The sequence below is a fragment of the Balaenoptera physalus genome (assembly GCF_965194825.1).
Source record: "Balaenoptera physalus genome assembly, chromosome: 12".
In the NCBI taxonomy this organism is placed as follows: Eukaryota; Metazoa; Chordata; class Mammalia; order Artiodactyla; family Balaenopteridae; genus Balaenoptera; species Balaenoptera physalus.
This window is the reverse complement of record NC_138897.1, coordinates 3316720-3337128: the sequence shown is the minus strand read 5'-3', so window position 1 is coordinate 3337128 and position 20409 is coordinate 3316720. Positions and strand designations below refer to the sequence as shown.

The 20409-nt window shown below is 46.8% G+C and overlaps 1 long non-coding RNA gene across 1 annotated transcript in view; it reads right to left on the bottom strand.

The window, feature by feature from the left end:
- LOC309639750 overlaps positions 1–20409 on the bottom strand; it is a 188957-nt gene that overhangs the window by 152099 nt on the left and 16449 nt on the right. The window contains exon 3 of the long non-coding RNA XR_014251835.1: positions 11604–11674. This is a non-coding gene — a long non-coding RNA (uncharacterized lncRNA). The remainder of the gene's footprint in view (positions 1–11603; positions 11675–20409) is intronic.

The following is a 20409-nucleotide window of genomic DNA, read 5'->3' as shown; positions in this document are numbered from 1 at the left end:
AGCCATGGCCTCACCAGGCAAACCCAAGATGCTGGGGAGATGGAACCTTTTCGGAAGCACCACTGCTGCCAGGATGTACAGTGTTCCATTCTAGGCCACCAGACGCCACGTGAGAGCCAGGCCACAGAGTAGTAAGCAGGTCACGTCTCAGGTCGATCGGTAGCCGGGAAGAATGGGGCTCACGTACTCCAAGGGGGACCCTGAGAAACCCCGCAGGACTGTCCTGGGTCATCAGTCTCGGTAATTTCCCGTCAAGGTCTCAGCCCTTCCCCTTCTCAACATGTCTTTCTCTTGAACCTGCAGGTGACTCTGGTTATACCTCATCCTCACCATCACAAATGCCACCAATGCCTGACCCAGCGCCTTGCCCAGCCCCGCCCCAAAGAACACAGGGGTCCCCCAGGAGGTCACTCAGCTCTGCTCACCCTGGGACGCTGCAAGCCCAGAAGGAAAGAAACTACAACACCGTAGACAAGCAAATACATTCAGCTCCATCTCCGTGAATCACATAGTCAAAGAGAACTCTCTACTCAGCACTGTAAAAACCACCTTCATCCCATATTTTCTGTCAATCTTAACAATTATGCTAAATACGTACATGCACTAAATGTACAGTCTCTTGGGTGGATCCACCTTCTACATTAACAACTCTAATTTCAAGAAAGATCAGACCTACACTCAGTTTGGCTGTAAGTCCCAAAGAGGAAGCACACGTCCACACCCACCTCCCTCCCTTCCCTCCACCTGCTCTCCTTGCGGGACGCCAGCTCACCCACCAAGGGTCTATCCTTCCCGTGGCCTTCTCCCTTTCCATCCCCATCCCACGTCCCCAAAGTCCCATTGTCCACATTACGATAATTTCCTCCTCACTGGGTCTCCAAAACCTCAGCCCTTCCCCTTCCCCATCGTGTTCATAGTGTCGGCACAACATCAATCTTCCTTAACCCTAAGTCTCAGGTCTGTCTCCTCAAAAATGCACAATGGTTCCCCTCGCCTATAATTTCACACCCAAACCCCTCCACCTGGCTTTAACGTCCTCCAGGAGTCGCTTCCAACTCTGACCAGCCTTTTTCTCAGCATCCCTCAACCATCAGATCAGGCACCTTTCTGTAAAGTGAATGTCCTCCATCACCCTCATCCACAGTGCACAGATCTTTTCTTTTTTTTAATATTTATTTATTTTTATTGATTTATTTGGTTGCGCTGGGTCTTAGTTGCGGCAGGCGGGCTTCTCAGTTGCGGCATGCATGCGGGAGCTAGTTCCCTGACCAGGGATTGAAGCCAGGCCCCCTGCATTGGGAGCGTGGAGTCTTATCCACTGCGCCACCAGGGAAGTCCCCAGTGTACGAATCTTGACTTTGCTCTTTATTCCACTACGGGGCCTTGCAGATATTCCTTAAGGAAACTAAGATTCAAAGAATCTATCTGCAAAATGTGCATCCCTCCTTGTGTTGTTGAGAGCACTGACACGAGATTCCACAGGTAAAACACCTGCAGAGGTACCCAATGGACTGTAGGCACTGATGCACCCCTGGCCCCTTCTCTGACTGAGTCACCCCTGGCAGAAACACCCTTTTCATCTCAAGTTAGACAAGCCTCTCCAATCCCGTCCCTCCAAGAAGTCTTCTCTTCCCAGGGCACTCAAGCTCACTAGGACCTCGGGCTTCTCCAAGCTCTTGTTTTACTGAGTAGAGATAGGGGAGCTTCCCAGGAGACCAGCTGGGAGTACAGGTGAGCCCAGGGTCCACAAGGCACATGTGATGCTAAAACTGGCACTGGTGATGCTTCTCCTGTAAAGGGATTCTAATGGTAGGACCAAGGTGGCCACCTGGGGCTCCCGGACTCCACATGGTCCTCAGTGCTTTGTTTCATATTTGAATTTGGATGTTTAGACGATTTCCAAAATGTGGTCAGTTTCTCATGAATATTCATACCTGACTTCCCTTTAAAAGCCTGGAGGAGGGTAAGGCTTAGAAACACATGCTCTGGAGCCAGACCGCCTGGGTTCAAATCCCAGTGTTATCCTGTCCTTGCTGCGCAATTTCAGGTGAGCTCCTTAGCTTCTCTGTGTTTTCCTTATGAACAGCATGAAGATCCTAAAAATGCATACCTAACAGAGTTGCTATGAGCATTAAATGAGTTAATATACATGAAGTACGTTGAACAGTGCCTAGAACACAAAGGTCACTATCATCTATGTGTTAAATTTTTTCTGGCGAGTTGGACCCTCATTCTTGCTCAGGGGGAAACTTGGGGGCAGCAGAGACGGCCTCCTTTAGGCTGATCATGCCCACTCCTGTCATATCTGGTCAGGGTCACTGGGGCATTACTCATCTGGCCATTGTAGACAGCGGCGTGTGCTGCCCTGGACATCAGAAATGCGTCTCAGGATGGCGCTGTCAGATGTAGCTCTGGTCGGGAACGTCACACCAGGTGCTGGTCCGCAGTCAAAGGGGCCAAGGAAGGAGGGGAGCTGACGGGGGTTTGAGATCAGGAGAACGAGGCCGCGGTGCTGTGAGTCAGCCAGTGCAGAGACAGGCTGATGAGAAGACAGCCCTACAGAGGAAGAAGCAACCAGGCAGCAAAGGCCTGGGGAGCAAGACGGCCTCAGCTTTGTGCTTTCACAGAGGGGAAGGCAAACAGTAGAACTGCGAGCAGGGGAGCCAACTGAGAGATCTGGGGAGCGGGATGGAAGAGGAGGCGTCCAGAGAAAGAAAGCCAGCACACCGCCAGGCCCGGCACAAGGGAACCAGCTAACAGGCCCGCAGCTCAGCCCAAAGACACCTGTGACGTACATCACGGGAGAAGGTCAGCCTAGTGTTTTGACCGCTGATCACAGAGCAGGGGCGACCTGTCATCCCCCCTGGTTTTATGATCCCCGCTCCCAGGATAAGCTCCCGGGAGCACGGGCCAGAGGAGGCCACCACTCCAGATATGGGCCACACGCTGGGGTCGCAGCATCAGGACCAGAGCTTACAGAGACTTAAAAAAGTTTGCATCCGTGGTAGACATCACACAGATTAGTCCAGGCATCTAAGCAATTTCTTAATCAACCACAAACAATCCCCCAGGTCTGGAAATACCAGCTCCTTCTGTAACGTAGAAACAATTCCAGCCAAAGTGTTTTCTAAACTCTAACTAAGAGCCTCAAACAAAATACAAGTTGCTATTTAAGTCTTAGGGCTAAATAGTAGTTTCCAAGATCATTGACCCTACCTGACAGAACATGAAATTCTAAGCTCCAGAAAGTTATACAAATTGCAGATTATTTTCCTTTCAGGGCGAGGCAGGTTTCATAGTCCCACTTACTTTGAGTTTTACCCACACGGTGAAGTTTTCAACTAGGCGAAGGAGGGCAAAGTATATCCAATAAAACTTTTTAATTGAAAATCACGACCAAACGGCTTTCTTCTAAGACAAGCAGGCTTCGGAGCTAGAATCTCTTGTCATTCTCCAATTGTGACTTTTTGTAGCATTTCCTGGCAAGGGCAGGTCAAGGCGACTGACAATGGTGGGTCTGACTTCAAGGCCAGCTGACAATTCCTTACCTGACAAAAATAACTTCTTTCACAGGGAATTTGAGAATCTAAAAATTGGCGAGCGAGCCCGCTCCATGGGAGACAAGCACAAAGCAAGGGCTCCGTCTGAGGAGGGGCCGTAACACTGAAGAAACCCCTTGGATGTGCCTGGCCCTACCTCGGGGCCCTTCTGCAGGCAATCACAATCAAGGGCTTTGTCACCGAGAACAAGGCATCTCCGTGGCAGAGCCTGTCCTGTAGTTAGCCTGGCACGCACCTGTCAGGCTGTTGACACTGTTTCCAGTGAGTTTTTTTTCCTAATGCTTCCTCCCCTGGAGGGGACCCTCTCCTTGACATCTGTGACAGCCCCATGGGGGATGATTCTGTGAAACGGCCTGCAGCGTGAGGTTTGCTCTCTGATCCGACCTCCCCTAACTGTCTGTGTCTTCCATGTCCTGGTTGTGTTGGGGCCACAGTGGCACATGCAGCACCCCGCATGCACCCCAGGGAGGCAGGTGATTCACCAGCCTGTACTTTCACCGTGTTCCTTTGCCTCTGGGAACTCAGTTCAGGATGTCGGCGAGCAATTCCAAAGCCCTATGCAGCTCGGGTCCCAGCGGCCTCAGCAGTGAGCTCTTCACCTCCTTAATTTAATGGCAATGATGCATCCATCCTCTAGAAAATTCCAAGAGGGGAAATGTGGGAGTCGACGTCGGAGCTCTGTGCGGTGAGGGCTCCAGGGGCAGAAAAGACACTGAGGCACAAACGTCAAGGTCCTCTGCAGAGGACACAATGCTCAATATTCCTCCCCGGCTCCCACCCTCCCTCCACCGCCCGAAACAGACAGCCCAGGTCCCCACGTAGGCTGTCTGCCCCACGCAGCACGCCCCTTTCTCCCTGTCTGCCTACCTAGGATCCCGCTACCTGTCCTTTAGGGCTGGGACCAAAGGCCCCCTTTAGCAGCGGGCATTCACCGGGGCAGGGCGGGGGCGGGTTTCTAATCTGAGCATTGACGGCGTCGCCTCTAAGTGGCATCTCCACTTCTTCTTCTCCCATCCTCTCTTTCCATCGCTCCAATCAAGCTTGTGTCTCACCAACCAGCAAAACTGCTGCGAGGACCACTGCAGCCTGAGGAAGCGCATGGTCTGACTCAGCCCACACGCCTCCTGACCGGTGAGCAGCGGTGGGCGGCCCGGCCTCTCAATCCTCATTAGTTGGCCTTCTCCACTCGGCATCTGCTTCCCAAAGCTGCTGGATTTCCCTCTTCTCGTCGGCCCTCCTCTGCTGGCTCCTCGGCCGATTCCCCCGTGTCTCCTGGAATTCCTAATATTGAAATTCGCTGGATCCCTGAGCTTGGTCCCCTCACGTCCACACTACACCCTGGGCCATCGGTCCTCATCTCACAGCTTGAAATGCCATTGAAACGCCCACGACTCCCAAATCTATATCTCTAGCCTGACCTCTCCCCTTAATTTTAGACTGATTTACCCCATTACCTACTCGCCATAGCATCTGACCATCTGATCGATTATCCACACAGACCCCTCCTATCAAAGGTGAAAGAAATTCAATTATTGGAGTTGCTCGGGAAATCTGGGGCCTCATCTTGGACTCCTCTTTTTCCCACCCTTTCCCCAATGCATCAGCAAATCTGGTTCACTCTGTCTTCAAAGGCTCTCCAGCCACTTCTGACAAACTCCACAAGCAACACCCAGGACACCCCAGCCATCACTTTGAAACAGGAGGGAAGGGGGCAGGGAACAACCTTTAAAAGAATGACAGTCATAGTACACGACGAAAACTAGTGAGAACCAACTGGGTCCAAGATGGCAGAAGATTCCACTTCCAGTAGACACTGAGCCTCATTATACGCTCATTGGGATACATCAGCATCTAAATGATGCACCCACCAGCGCCATGACAGTTCTGAGGCCAACCATAAAAGGCCAAAAAGGGGGCGGTGGCCCAATTCCTAGAAATCCCCACCCCTTCCCCAAAATAGTTGGAATAATCCTCCCACTCATTAGCCTATGACATTACCCAGCCCATAAAAATTAACCACCCCATATTTTGAGGCCTCTTGCCTCTCGCCTTCCGAGGTGGCCTGCACTCTGTCTGTGGGGTGTGTTTCTCTCTAAATAAATCTGATTCTTACATATCACTTCATCTCGCAATTCTTTCGCGACGAAGAAAGAACCTTAAATTCACCGGCAACAACTTCTCTCCTGCATTAATGCAGTTGCCTTCTCCCTGGTCTCTCTCTTGCTCCCTTGCCCCCTTGCGAATCTAAACACAGCACAGTAGGTAAAGGGACATTAAATACTTAAGTCACACCTTACCTCTGCTCTGCTCTGATCTGACTCAGGAAAAACACCAAAACCCTTCCATGGCCAACAAGACCCTACGTGATATGGACTCACGATGTCCTCTGGCCCCTCTTCCGTTGTGCTCGCCTCACTGCCTGAGCCTCCTCCACACGGGGCTCTTCAGGGTCTTTGTTGAACACACCAGCTACATGCCCTTAGCGCCTTGGCACTGGTTGTTCCTGCTGCCTGGGATGCCCTCCCCAGCCTTTCTCTGTCCCCAGCCCGGCGTTCACATGGGCACCGCCTTCCTCTCTTCCTTCCTTTATGACTCAGAGACCTCCGTGCCCACCCCATTAGCAATGCCGGGTCCCCCATCCAGCACACCTCACCCTGCTCTACCTCTTTCCTCCAAAGGCTTAACACTTTCTGACACACCCTGTATACTTAATTCTTGCATCTACTATCCACCAATTGTGTCCCTTCCCTAGAATCAAGGTGCCCTTGTGCCACAGGAGTCTTTATCCTTTTCATTCATGGATACACCGCAAGCACCAGCCAGAGGCTTGACACACAGTCGGTGGGTAACGGATTCTCGCCTAATGAGCGAATACCCTTCATTCTTTACATGTTAACATCTTGCATCTTAGTCATCAGCCCACTGGACAGAGAGTGGGTCTTGTCTTGTGCTGTCTCCCTTGCCTTCAGCATGGTGCCTGGCTTGGAGCAGGCAGGCAGCCAGTGCTTGAGAAACAAACACATGAACAAACAAGCAAGGAAGCCAGTGTACACACACTCTGTCCTGCACTGACCTTGTGCTTCTCCTCTCCTCTCAGACAAGGAAACCGCCCTGACTCTCTTTCTCTTATTGAAAATGAACACCGGAATTCATACCCTTTTTCCTATGGAATGGAATATTTTTAATAGGTTTGGGATACAAACATCCAATTCCTTTTTAGTACTGTGGAGGGGAACAGCATGAAATAAAATCGTCCACGACACTGGAGTTCTACTACAGGTCTTACTTTCTGATGGTTTGCAATGTCTTATGGGCTGAATTTTGTCCCCCCCAAAACACATATGTTGAAGTTCTAACCCCCAGGACCTCAGAATATGACCTTATTTGGAAATAGGCTCTTCAAAGAGGTAATTAAGTTAAAATAAGGTCATTAGGGTGGGCCCTAATCCAATATAACTGGTCGCCTTATAATAAGGGGGGATTAGGACAGAGATACATACAGAGCGAAGACCACCTGAGGACCAGGGAGAAGCCGGCTGTCTGCAAGCCAGGGAGAGAGAATCAGGAGAAACCAACCCTGCCAGCACCTCAACCTCCGCCTGCTAGCCTCCAGGACTGTGAGAAAATAAATATTTGTTGTTTGAGCTCCCCAGTTGGTTGTACCTTCTTGTTACAGCAGCCCAAACAAACTCATCCATGATGATAATCATATTAACCATCAGAGCATGAGATTTCAAAATTAAACCACCGATATTTAGAGTCCAAAATCAGAGGGGCTCTTTTTCTCCTTTACAAGGAAGTTGTCATGAAGGAGAAAATTCATGCCAATAAAGGACCTCTGTTCATTCTACACCCAAATACAAATACCAACCACAGCTGCTATTCTCATCCTATAGCAGATCATCTGCTTCAATAAAAGCAAATTTTCTACCACAAAATGGTTTTATAATAAATGGCAATTTCTCATCATAATTAATTAATCATTAGACAACATTTTGCCCTGTATTGACTATTGGAATTTGATTATTCATTTTTTATCCTTTCCTTCGCTACTTATTTACTTCCCTAGAGAAGACAGGACATTTCTTGAGTTAAAGTTCCTGATCTTTATATGACCCTTGCCAACTATTCAAACACAAAAAGCCATAAAAAAATTATTATGGGTCAATTTAACAGAAATCCAAAATTCTCTCTCTCTTTTTTTTCCTAGCTACTGAAGAAATATCAGAAATGACATAGAGAAACCGGAAATCATTTCCCGCTTGCCAGCATATCTTAAATTGACGTGGCCAAGAATATTCCTTGTAATTGTTAAATGAATTTAGATATTCTTGATGTATTGTTCTTTGCGTGAAAATCACTCATCATTCTTCTTTGGCTATCTGCCTTTTGTTCCAAGAATAGAGAAAGTTGCATAGGACACACCAAAAAAAGTATCTCCTGCACACAGGACATTGGCTAAGGACCACTTTTAACCTCACAACTCAGGGGTGCTTTTATTACAAAGGTCACGTCACACCCAAAGCACAACATTGAGATCTGCTCCTGGAATCTTAAAGTACAGGAGGGAGGTTGAATTTTCCTTAAAGGAAAATAGAGATAAATAATTATGCCTTTTGGAGGAAAGGCCTCCTACGAAACCTCCTTAAAAAGTCTCAACATCTGCAGTCTCCCTGGCTAGCAAGCAATGTTAACTAAATGTCAAGACAACCTACAAATATTTCAAAAACCTAATATATCATCTCCTGATTAGTTTTACCTACGAGTGTAGAATCATATTGGGCTTGGCTTAAATGTTATAAGAAAACTAGAATAATTCAAAAGAAACCCAGCTCTACAGATTTTCCCCCATTTAAAAATTACATTCTGAACGACGCACTTTTCTTGCTGCTCTGTACCTCAGTGAGTGCTGAGTGAGTGCGAGTGATCTGTTGCCCTACTCTGTGTCGTAAGGATTAAAATAGGGAAGGTAAATTTTTATGATTCTGTGTTCTCTTAAGCTTATCTAAAGAACATCTATTGTTTGTTAAAATAGAAAGTGGGTTTACATTTTTAAGCAATTTGATTTGGACATTTTTATTTTTTGAACAAAACGGAGTTTCTATTAAATGCTTCATGCAAACCATAAATAAACTTTGTTTCCTCTTCTGCATTCTAAAGCAACTTTGCAGGACTGTTGATATCCCAGTGGTACATCATGATGGGGCATATTTGGACCTTAAGCCCCGTGGGACCACACCAGCAGTTTACAAGTCATTCAAGACGCCTACCGTCCAGTCTCTACCAGGCTGACTACCAGGTGTTTAGAATCTCACCCCATATGTGCATATGGGCCCCATAGGATACAAATGCTCTCCTTTATAAGAAACTTACTTCATTACATGGCAGTAGCATTGTCTCCTTCAACTAGCATCTCTGTATCTGCTGGGTTCGTGTCCTCACAGGACCAGACCTGTCCCTGGTAGTCTAGCAGCCAGCATGCCATGTTGGGATGCTGGCCACGTACCATCTCCAGGTCCAGGGTCTCGGGACTAGGGCAGAGGCCCTATTCACACACTAGGCACTGAGATAGGACCTTGCCACTGATGTAGGGTGGCAAATGTTCTCTCGTGAACGGAGAACCCTTCCATAAGAGCAGAATCACCGAGTAAACCAAAGAAGTGCAGTATTTTTATCTGAAACCAGATGCATTTTGACAGAGAAGCCTTGAGAACAAAGTGTCAAAGCTCCACTATGGAATAAAGATGAACAGGAGTGATTTACCCAATAGGAGTTACCAAATCCTGGGAAAGCCTCTGCAAGTTTAGGAACTGGGTGAGGAATGGGCCCCTGATCTCAGCATCTAATTACTCGGGGCGTCAGGACAAACTGTTAAACCCACACTGCGTGCCTCTAAGGAAAAGGAGTTAATTTACCGGGAATCATGACTGTATGGTTTCCTGCAGAAGAATCCTCATGGGTCCAACTAGCTAAATGTCCATGCTTACTTTAAAAATTAAATAATGCTACCCACTTCCTTTTCATGGATTTTTTTACTATCTTCTCTCTTCACAACATACTATAAATATATATATTTATACAATATCTAAGTGGTATAAATATATATTTAATAAATATATAATACAAATACATATATATACAGTCCCCTACTTAGGATGGTTCAACTTATGATGTTTTGACTTTACGATGGTGTGAACGCAATACTCATTCAGTAGAAACCATACTTCTAACTTTGAATTTGGATCTTTTCCTGGGCTCGTGCTCTGTGGTCAGATCCCCTCTCGTGACGCTGAGCAGGGCAGCGAGTGACAGCTCCCCAGCGGCCCCGCGACCACGAGGGTGAACAGCCAGCACACTGACCGCCGTTCTGTGCCCACACCACCGTTCTGTTTTTGACTTTCAGCACAGTATTCAATAAATGACATGAGAGAGTCAATGCTTCATTATAAAATAGGCTTTGTGTTAGATGATTTTGCCCAACAGTAGGCTAATAAGTGTTCTGAGCACATTTAAGGTAGACTGGGCTAAGCTGTGATGTTTGGAAGGTTAGGTACATTAAGTGCATGTTTGATTTATGACATTTTCAACTTATGGGGGATTTATTGGGATGTAACCCCATTGTAAGTTGAGGAAGATCTGTATTTATCAATATTATATACATGACATTTACTCATAAATACTTATGTATGTGTGTGTGTGCATATATATATATATATTTATATTTATATATATTTACTCATGGTCCAAGAAGAATTGTAAACCCTTTTCATGTCCAAGTGTGCTCGTGTCCATATGTGCTGGGTTTCCAGGTGTGCTGGTGTCCAGGTGTGCTGGGGATGGACGTCAGTGAGCTCCATATTCAACAGCCTCACAGCCAAACACAAGCTCCAGGGCAGGACAATTCCAGCTACGCCCTCGCCAGGCCCTCGCAGCACTCACCTGCACGCACACGTATACTATATGGCACATGAGCTCTCTGCTGGCGGGTACCTGAGGAGTTTTTCAAGTCACAGTCTTTACCTCCATCCCTTACCCATACGTCCGACTGCACCTGGGCTGCCTCTATTACCTCTGTTTCTGTAAATCTGCCTCTAAAAAAGGTACAACTCCCTAAAACACAGCATCTTAATTGGAAGAAGAGCTCCTATCTTTCCAATGTACACTTGCACCGGCTGAATTAATGGGGTTCACAGTGAGACCAGAGGGAGGAGGCTGTGTCTGGAGTGCCATCAAAGGGGAAACCACTGCGGATTTGGCTTCTTTCACGACGGGGGAGCGGCTGGGGGTGCACGGGGATGGGAGTTGCATTTTCTCTTTCTTTTCTTAGATTTATATGGTGCTTCCACTTCAAAGAGCTCCCCTCAAGGGCCCACATACTAAACATCTTTTAAAACAGAACAGACACGACTGAACAGAGGTGTAACCCTGAGAAGAGGAAAGAAAATGATCGAAATCTGTCCAGCTAGTTGGCCTCGGTCTGTGTGTCTGCTTCAAAGAAAGCGTCAGCAGTTGCAGGAGAGGAATCTTGGAGGGTATTTATTTGATTTCCTTCATCCCGTTTACGTGGGGAGTGGAAAGGGAGGTCATTTTTGAGGTCGGGGGAGGATGGCAGCTCGGACCTCAGGAGCCAATGGACATCAGAGAGCGGGTTAAAATGCCAGCTCACCCCCAAAGTGCTACGGAGCTGAGCGACCGTCCCAGGGGCCTCCCTCGCTCCTCTCTGCCCTGTGACTTTGGTGACAAGTACAAATAGCAATTCATTCAGCAAAGCCTGGTCAAGGGCCGAATATGGCCCAGAAACAGGAAGAAGGAACACACAGATAGAAAGCACACAGGTAAAAGATGCAGACCCTGCTTCAAGACGCTGCCCACCATCAAGCGGGTGAACTCACAGGACAATTAAGCAGTCCAGAGCCCTCACCCCACGTGTTTCCGTGGAGCGCAGATAAAGCACCTCAGAGCAAACTCCCATTTGAAACAATGAACTATCGTAATGTGAGAATCCATCACAGCAAATCTTGAGTCTTAAAAAAATAAACATACCTTCATCCATTTAATGAACATTCATTAGCTGTCACCTTCTACGTAGACTGGAGATAAAAGGACCCCCTTCCCTAAAAAAAAAAGAAAGAAAGAAAAAGAAAAACACAACTGTCGACAAGCACAAACACCCAAAGACCAGCAACAACAAACCATCCCTGCCTGGGTCACGGGGAGGTAGAGCCCACTGAGACCGACGGGGCGCCGATGTCTGCACAGGCCACTGCGGGACATCACAGAAGGGCAGCCCACCCTTCCCACGGGTGACCTGCAGGCAAATGCAGGAGGTAGGCAGGGGCCCGTCCATCAAAGAGTCAGACCACGGGGATGCCTATAAAACAAGGGATGTGTAGGAGGGCCAAGATCTTGGGCCATCGTGCAAGCTGCTGCCCTTGACACAGCTCGTGTCTCTCTGCTGGGCCCAGAGTCCCAGGAGAGAACTTGCAGGCCGAGCTCCCAGCGGCCGAGCAGTCAGAGGAGATACAGGGGGAGCCCCTCGGGGTTGAGGAACCGCGGGCCCAGTTGCTGCCGCAGGAGCGCGATGGGCCAGCTGGTCGCACCGGCGGCTGCCGCCCTTTCACCCCCAAACAGTGGGGACCACGAGTGCCTCCTGTGGTCCCCACTCACCTGGAACCAGGCACCAAAGGGAACACTGGGAACATCAGTCTCGCTCAGCTGAGGTGACCCAGCACAGAGCCACTGCACCTCGCGAGAGGGTGCCCGGGACGCGTGGGCCGGATCCGGCCTCTTGCAGCAGGGCTGCCTGTGCACAGGTGAACGGATACCCCTTCCCCGTTCACACACGGAGCCCAGGCCCAGCACCGCCTCGGGCGGGGAGCACGGGCAGGAGACAACTTCCCGGGTACCCAGGCGAAGAACAAAGCTGTTAAGACTTCGTACAGTAAGTGTTTCTACGTTGTGCATGCATGCATTACATGGAAAGGACTTTTAAATGTTTATGTAACTTGGTTTCGTTTACTTCTGCCAAGTTTTATCTACCCAAGTGCCCTAAAACCAATGGCATAAACACTCCTACAGATATCCACTGAGCTATTTATATGAATGGAAGTCATCTACATTAAAAAAATAACCATTTCTGGGCTTCCCTGGTGGCACAGTGGTGAAGAATCCGCCTGCCAATGCAGGGGACATGGGTTCGAGCCCTGGTCCGGGAAGATCCCACATGCCACAGAGCAACTAAGCCCGTGCGCCACAACTACTGAGCCTGTGCTCTAGAGCCCGCGAACCACAACTACTGAGCCCACGTGCCACAACTACTGAAGCCCGCGCGCCTAGAGCCCGTGCTCCGCAACAAGAGAAGCCACGGCAATGAGAAGCCCGCGCACCACAACAAAGAGTAGCCCCCGCTCGCCGCAACTAGAGAAAAGCCCGCACACAGCAACGAAGACCCAACTCAGCCAAAAATAATAAATAAATAAAATAAATAAATTTATCTTAAAATGACCATTTCTGTTTTCAAAAAATAAAACTGGATAGTTTTCAAATAAAGGGCATTAAAATGATAAGCTTCTTAAAGCCAGGACCCTGGGATTCTCAACCTCCACTGCACATTAGAATCGTCTGAGAAGACTCACGAAAACAGAGCGTCTGAGTCAGGGAGCGGCCTCTGCATTTTTTAAAGCCCTCCAGGTGACTCCAGCGTGCCGCCGCATTTGAGAACTAGTGTCTGCAGGTCTCTCATTTTGCTTGAATTGGACGGAGGCGTCCAAACATCTTGGATAAACTGATGATGGCAACTCCAGACTCACTTTCTTCAACAGTTTTGTTGTCCTGTCCCAGCTGTGAGCCCCCAGTTACTGGCACGTGCATCTGCCCATTGAAGATGCAAACCACACAGATTTCACTGACAAAAGGATAATAAGAGAAAGGTAAATTGGATTAAGCCACATTTAAAGGCACACGCACTCAGTGTGGCAAAACAATCAGAAGTGTGTGGCCTGTTCCCTCTTCTCTGTGCCCTATAACCTTGTTACTTAAAAACATGGCTTCCTTGAAAAGGTTACCAAGGACTGTAATGGACATAACGGATGTTGAGGAAAACTCACACGAGAGGAACACGGCTGCTGTTTCCATCATCCTTCCCTGCAAACCCCTCCCTTTTAAAACCAGCCAAGTGAGGAGGCCAACTTCACTCTGAGTCAAGAACAAGAGCTGTGAATGTCAAGCCTTCGCTGCTTCAGTAACTTCACTCAGCCAACAGGCAACACATAAGACTGATTCCTAATAAAGCAATGAATAAACACTACTTATTAGCTTTGGTGAACAGACAGAGGCGGAGAAATTAGGGTCTAATAAGATGACTGTGCGGCCCTTCCCCTCCACGCTTCCGGCTGCGGAGAACCACACCTGGTTTAGAACCTGGTTTACAGCATCGATCAGCCGGAGCTCACGTAGCCATGGACCTCCACCACCGTTCCCACAGCCTGGGTTCCCTTCAGACGCGCGGGGACAGCACCACTGTTTACTACCTCTGTGGTTCTTGCACCGGGCATTTCACCCAGGGTTCAATTTTCCATCTGTAAGATGGGATTAATGCTTGCAGCTTCAACACAGGATCGCGAGGCTTAAACGAGGACGTTCCATGTCAAGTGCTGACGCTCGGCATTAAAACAGCAGCTGAAAGGCCCCCCTTCCCCTGTTGTCCATGCGTTTCATATCCCACCAACACGTTCCCTGAGGGCGCATACTCTTTCACACCTTTTTCCCTTTTTTGGCATCCTCCCTGCATCTACCAAGGAGGCACTCAATAAATCTTCATTGCACTGAATTGGCGCTGAATTTTTAAAGAAGTCTGGAGATTATTGTTTTAAATAATGTATCATCTTTTCCCAAGAGACTCAAACATTCTCCTTTCAAATAGCTTCGTCAGGTGCCCTAATAGTTTTGTACGCTTTAATGGAAAAAATGTATTAACGATAGAGTACGAAAAGGATTCTTTCACATCATCTCCGTGGCTTAATATTCAGTTGAAACATTTTGGTATAATAAATAGTGAGAATAATAAAGAAAGCCTGAAGGATTGCAGGTGCTCTTCTCTAAAGACGTTGCAACTGTTGCGTTCTCAACGCCCATTTCTGGAAGAAAATAGAAAAGTTCCTGAAATCAGGATGTTAAGAAAAAGTCAATCGGGAAAAGTAAAGAGAAAGGAGAAAGAGGCTTCTACTACTTACGGAAACAAACAATGCCTAAAAAATAAATTAAAGCTGGTTGTCAACAGTCCCTTCTCCCCAGGGATGGATATGTGTGTAATAAAGATCTCCAGAAGCATCCACCCATATGGTTTGGTAAGGGTGCTCTGAATAGGCTGCCTTAAATTCTACCAGGAAGAGACTAAAGTGATTTAAAGTTTACATTCCTGTTGTAAATGGGCATTTCATTTTCTGTGTAAGGTCATAGGATTTCCCTAGATTTACAGCTGCAACAAAAGACAACAGTTCAAACTTATTAGGTTTCTGGGGTGAAGTTTAAAATGTTAGGAATGTTAAAAATGCTCAAGTGTCAGGCTCACGCCTTTGAATATAGTCCTTGCTCTTATAGCATGAGCTGCCATCACGCAAGTTGGGTATAACTGATCTGATAATTAGAGAACACAATTTGCATTATTGCAGACCTTTATTGATTATGAAAGACCCCTATCTAGTGCCCAGCAGAGGATAAAGAGGCTGCAATCCCACACGGAGCTCTCCTGGAGTGGCTGGTGCCTTGTTAAAAAGTGAAGAGAAGCCATGAAAAACACTGGGTTAATGAGAGTGAGGAGAAGCCTTAGGTCTTGAGTTAGGAGTTACAATGAGAGTTAGGGTAAGAGCTGAAAAGACATTTGTTACGAAGAATTAGGAAAAATAAGCGTGCTCATTTCGTGTGATGATTTTACTTGGAATCTATTCTAAATATTCAGTGATATTTATATCTTGCAGCTTTACACTATGGAAAAAAAAAGTATTTTTAATTGAAATTCCTACAGAATAAACCATTTTGTTGTCTGGGGCTTGAAATGCCAACTCCTTTTCCAATAGAAATAAATGTCGTTATGTAGGGATTTGTGTAGGGTTTTCTAAGGAAGGCAACTAATCAACTACAGAAGTAAAAATTTAAATATAGCAGATCTGACCACTTATTGAAGTGAACAGCTGTCCTCATCGTAGTCAATGAAGCAAACATTTCCCACAAAAATCTATGTTCTTTCAGGGCTCTTGGCCACGGGGTCTATCTCCTCTCCCTGGCCTTGTGTCAATCAGAATTTTTAATCTGCAGAGTTGCATGCCCCCCCTAAAATAACCAGCCACTTTGTCTAATAATAAGCAACCCAAAGGCAGAATCCATATGAGTTTAAATATCAAGATAAGTGAGACCCAGACATGGAGCTCAGACTTGTGGTTGCCAAGGGGGAGGGGGTTTGGGGGGGATGGAGTGGGAGCTTGGGGATAGCAGATGTAAGCTATTGTATATGGAATGGATAAAAAACAAGGTCCTACTGTACAGCACAGGGAACTATATTCAGTATCCTATGATAAACCATAATGGAAAAGAATATTAAAAAAAAAAAAAGTACGGCCGACTTAAAAATTGCTTCAAAATTTAAAAGGTTAGATCTCATGTTAAGTGTTCTTACCATAATAAAATTTTTAAAATTTAAAGTATAATGTTGGTATTTAGCATACATTAAGGGCTTAATAAATATTAGTTCCTTGTCACACACAAAAAATGTATATATATGTATAACTGAATCACTTTGCTGTACAGCAGAAATTCACACAACATTGTAAATCAACTATGCTTCAATTTTTTTTTAATTTAAACAAATAAATAAAAAGATAAATGAGACCAAGGCACAAATATCCATTGGTGCACTTGAGAGTTTCTCACTTTCAAGGGCATCTCTAGGAACTGGTCCCAAATATCCAATCTGCATGTCAGAAAAGAATGAATAATTACAAGAAGGGCCCTGGCAGAAGATAAGATACATTTTCCAAAGGCGAGAAACTGCTACTAGCTCTCTTGCTTTTCAGCCCCTGGAGATGGTGTGATCTGTTCTCTGACTTGTCGTTTTGGAAATCACACCCACCTTTCTCCTACCACCAATGGCTCCTGCAGGCATTGTGTCCCAGCAGCTCCCCACTCCCCACAAACTCCAGCACCCCTTCCAAGACTTCAGGCCACCCTCAACTCTGGAAGGCTTGTCACAGCAAAGTCCCCACAGACCTGTCTGGTAACATGAGCAGCTGAAAAGCACATCCTCCTGTTTTATTTCCAGGTAAGGAATGAATTCTAGAGAAATTTTAACCAAGAAAAAAGCAGAATGTATCTTTAGTCGGCCGATGACCATAAATTAATACCAAACATCATATTTGATAGCCTTCAATGGAAATGACACAACACCACCGTTTTGGCAAACAGGAGAAGTAAGTGCAATCCAGAGAAGTTACAAATGCTCAATAACTTATCCCTATTGCCTGAAATTGGCTACTTTCTGTAATTGGCAAGAGGTCTGTGTAAACTATTCGAAATACAATAATTATTGGGTTGGCCAAAAAGTTCGTTCAGGTTCATATGTATGGAAAAACCCGACTGAACTTTTTGGCCAACCCAATATTTTGGAATTCACTGTGTATTTACCCAGATTTCGTTTGAGGAAACCCATTGGCCCTCACTTCCAAGTCCCTGTAGTATATAACAAACTAAAATGAATGATTAAGAGCCCAGGCTCTAAATCACACAGAGCCAAGCCTGTTCTATCATGTGTTTTTCCTTCAATAACGATTACCGAATTATCGACTAATGATGGAATAGGCCACCCATCCCAGTTCTGCCACTTATTTGCTCTTTGATTTGGGGAAAGCCATTTCACTTCTTTTGAACCTCTCTTTTCTAGACTGTAGAACAGAAAATAATATCATCTCCCCCGGCTGTGCTAAGACTGCCATGAGATCATGAATGTAAGCGTTTGGCATAGAGCAGGGCTCAGTAAACGCACCCGTTGTCTGAGCTGCTCCCAGTGCGGATTCTGTAAGGAACAGATTCTGCTCCCACACTGGCCGGAGTGCGACTTCCTAGGCAATGTTGTAAGTACTTCACAGCCACTCTCCTTTATGAGCCCTACATTCTAGCGGCTTTAAATAAATCAATCATACATCTGGACTGAGTTGACAGGTAGCCTTTACGTTCAAGGCAAAGCATTAAGAGCATAGTTTTATGAAACTATTCCTCTGTGGTCTTGGGGTCAGTATTAGAAACCCTTGCAAAGCTATGTCTCGGCCAAACAGACAAACGAAGGGGTGTCTGTAGTAGCTCAAGTCATTAGTTCTGTAGAGGAACCAGTGCAGATAAGGGGGAGGCGGCAGAGGAACAATAGGAAATCCAGACGCAGAGAACATACTTTCATCCCACACATCAACTTATCAGATTACTGAGGGGAAAAGAAGCAAAAAAAAAAAAAATATGGGGGAAAATAATTTAATATTTTCCCTCTTATCCTGTCATGCATATAGAAAGAGGCCATGTGAGCTCAATCAACTGGGTAAAGTGTTTCTGAAATTGCTGACATAAAACTGGACATTTTTGAAAGCCAAGGACTGCTTTTCCTTCAGTCTGTGTTAATCCGGGCAGAGATACACTCACAATCATAAACTCACTGGTGAGTAAAATAGCACGAAGGTAATAAAGTATTTCATAGTCTGGTACGTGTAAAGCTGGGAAGGGCCATACCTGCCACCAGCCCATTACATTCCCATTCATTCTCACCTCAACTATTCTATGGGACTTGCTTCACAATAGAATAACAATTATTACCACTGCTAATAATTGTATTAGTGTTTATCGAACACTATAGGATGCCAGGAATTGTTCTAAGTACTTTTCATGGATGAATTCATGTATTCTTCCCCAAATCTTATAAGATAGCTGCTCTTATCCCCATTTTACAGACGCGTAAACTGAAGCAAAAGGGTTTAATGTACCCAGGGATGCAGGTTCTGCCTGGCAGCACTGGGTCTTGGACCAGGACGTCAGTCTCTAGAGCCTGTGCTGTAGTCACCACGTGATGTTCCGTAAAGGAATCAGCCAGGGAGTTATTGGGTCACCTTCACAACGCATAGCTCATGCTAAGGCAGATGCTCCTCAATGTCCAACGAATGGATACCCTCTGCGCTTTATCCTCTGGTCACTTCTTCTCCAAGTCTAGCCCCAGTTCCATCCTTGGGTCCTGCTGTTAACGATCCCCTGGTCCCCTCCCCCAAGCTCATTTGTGAGCTGACTGCATCATTGTGAGCTTCCTCATCTAAAGAACTACCTTTTCATGTTGGTGTTTAATGGGGGATGGAGTGTGGTGGGATTCAAGGTGGGTCAGAGGCAGGTACCATTTAGCTGTGGCCTGTCATCTGGGGGAGATACAGGAGGTTCCGTAGGAAAGGATGAAGGTATTGAAACTGAGGAAGAAACTGAAGTGAAAGCAGATTTTGAGAAGGACTCTGAATTGAAAACAGATTGAAAATATAAATTGTCTACAGATGACGTGTTAATAGGGCTGAGAGAAAAGGGCTGCGATCTCGGGGGAGGATATGCACGTGAGCTGAGCAGGACCAAGGAGACGGTTCAACACAGGCTGGACATCGGCTCCTGGTGGGTTAGATACAAGAGCAGCATGAGAATTCTTAATACGCAGTGATCCATGGATTTCTAACATCTCTTGGTGCGGAAAGTCGTTTTGTGGGATGGAAAACCTGGGCCTGGAAGTGCACAGACCTCACTCCCTGTCACAGCTCTTCACACCACATGGTCACTGGCAGAGAGAGACCTGGCCTTTCCCAGCAGACAGCTTGCCAGCTGGAAGGGACCATCCCCAGGTGCCCAGATTCAGAGCCGGTGCCTGGAATCCCCTGGGTCACTGAGAAGGGCAAGTTCACATAGAAGCAAGGTAGGGGTGGGGGAAGGTTTCCAACAGAGGGGCTGTACGAAGGTGTCGGGCTGGAAGGGGCCGCACAGGTTCACACATGCCTCCATGCAGGTATATGACCCCCGGACCAAGCCAAACGCCCAAATACTAAACTAAGTGTTCAAGATAAGAGCAGAATCCACCTTGAGCCTAGACATGACACCGAGGCCCTCAGCCAAGGCCCTAGTCTCCTGTGAACTCCTTCTAGAACGGGAAGAAGGATGCTAGAGCCGCGGACGGGCAGAGGGCCAAGCAGGTGCTCAGGGCAGACTCCAAGTTGCTGGGCAGTGGTGAGGGGCGGGCACTAAAACTTGTTAAAGTACGCCCCCAACACTCGACCTGAGGAAACAGAAAGCGCTTTAACTCCCATCTGAAAGGATTTTAAAGGTATTTTCTAGGCTTAAAATGTATGTGGAAGTTGTGTCTCTCTACAGGTCCCGAAGCACTAGTACGGATATTATGAACCCCACTGTTAGCTCCCATGTAGTTTCAGACTTCGTATCACAAACACGTGGAGACTGGGAAAGAGTTAACAGCCCAGCAGGCAGTTCTGCGCTTCCCTCTTCCCTCTTCTAAAACGTGCTTCATTCACAGCATCTGGTCGCCCTCGCGAAATGGTTGTAAACTGAGCAGTGCCCTGATCTACGGCACTTCGCCAGCATTGCTGACACCACCTGCTATGAAGTGCGGCTCAGAGCACTGCCGTGCGGCCTGTCCTGTCTGTTCTTTGAATCCTGTCTCTACAGCCCACAGTGCTGTTGTTATAAGTGAAAGAACAGGAAATGAGAATTAGATTTTGTATCACATGTAATCAGGATGCTGTTCAGTTGCCCTCTCGGAGTGCATGATGCTGTGCTAAGC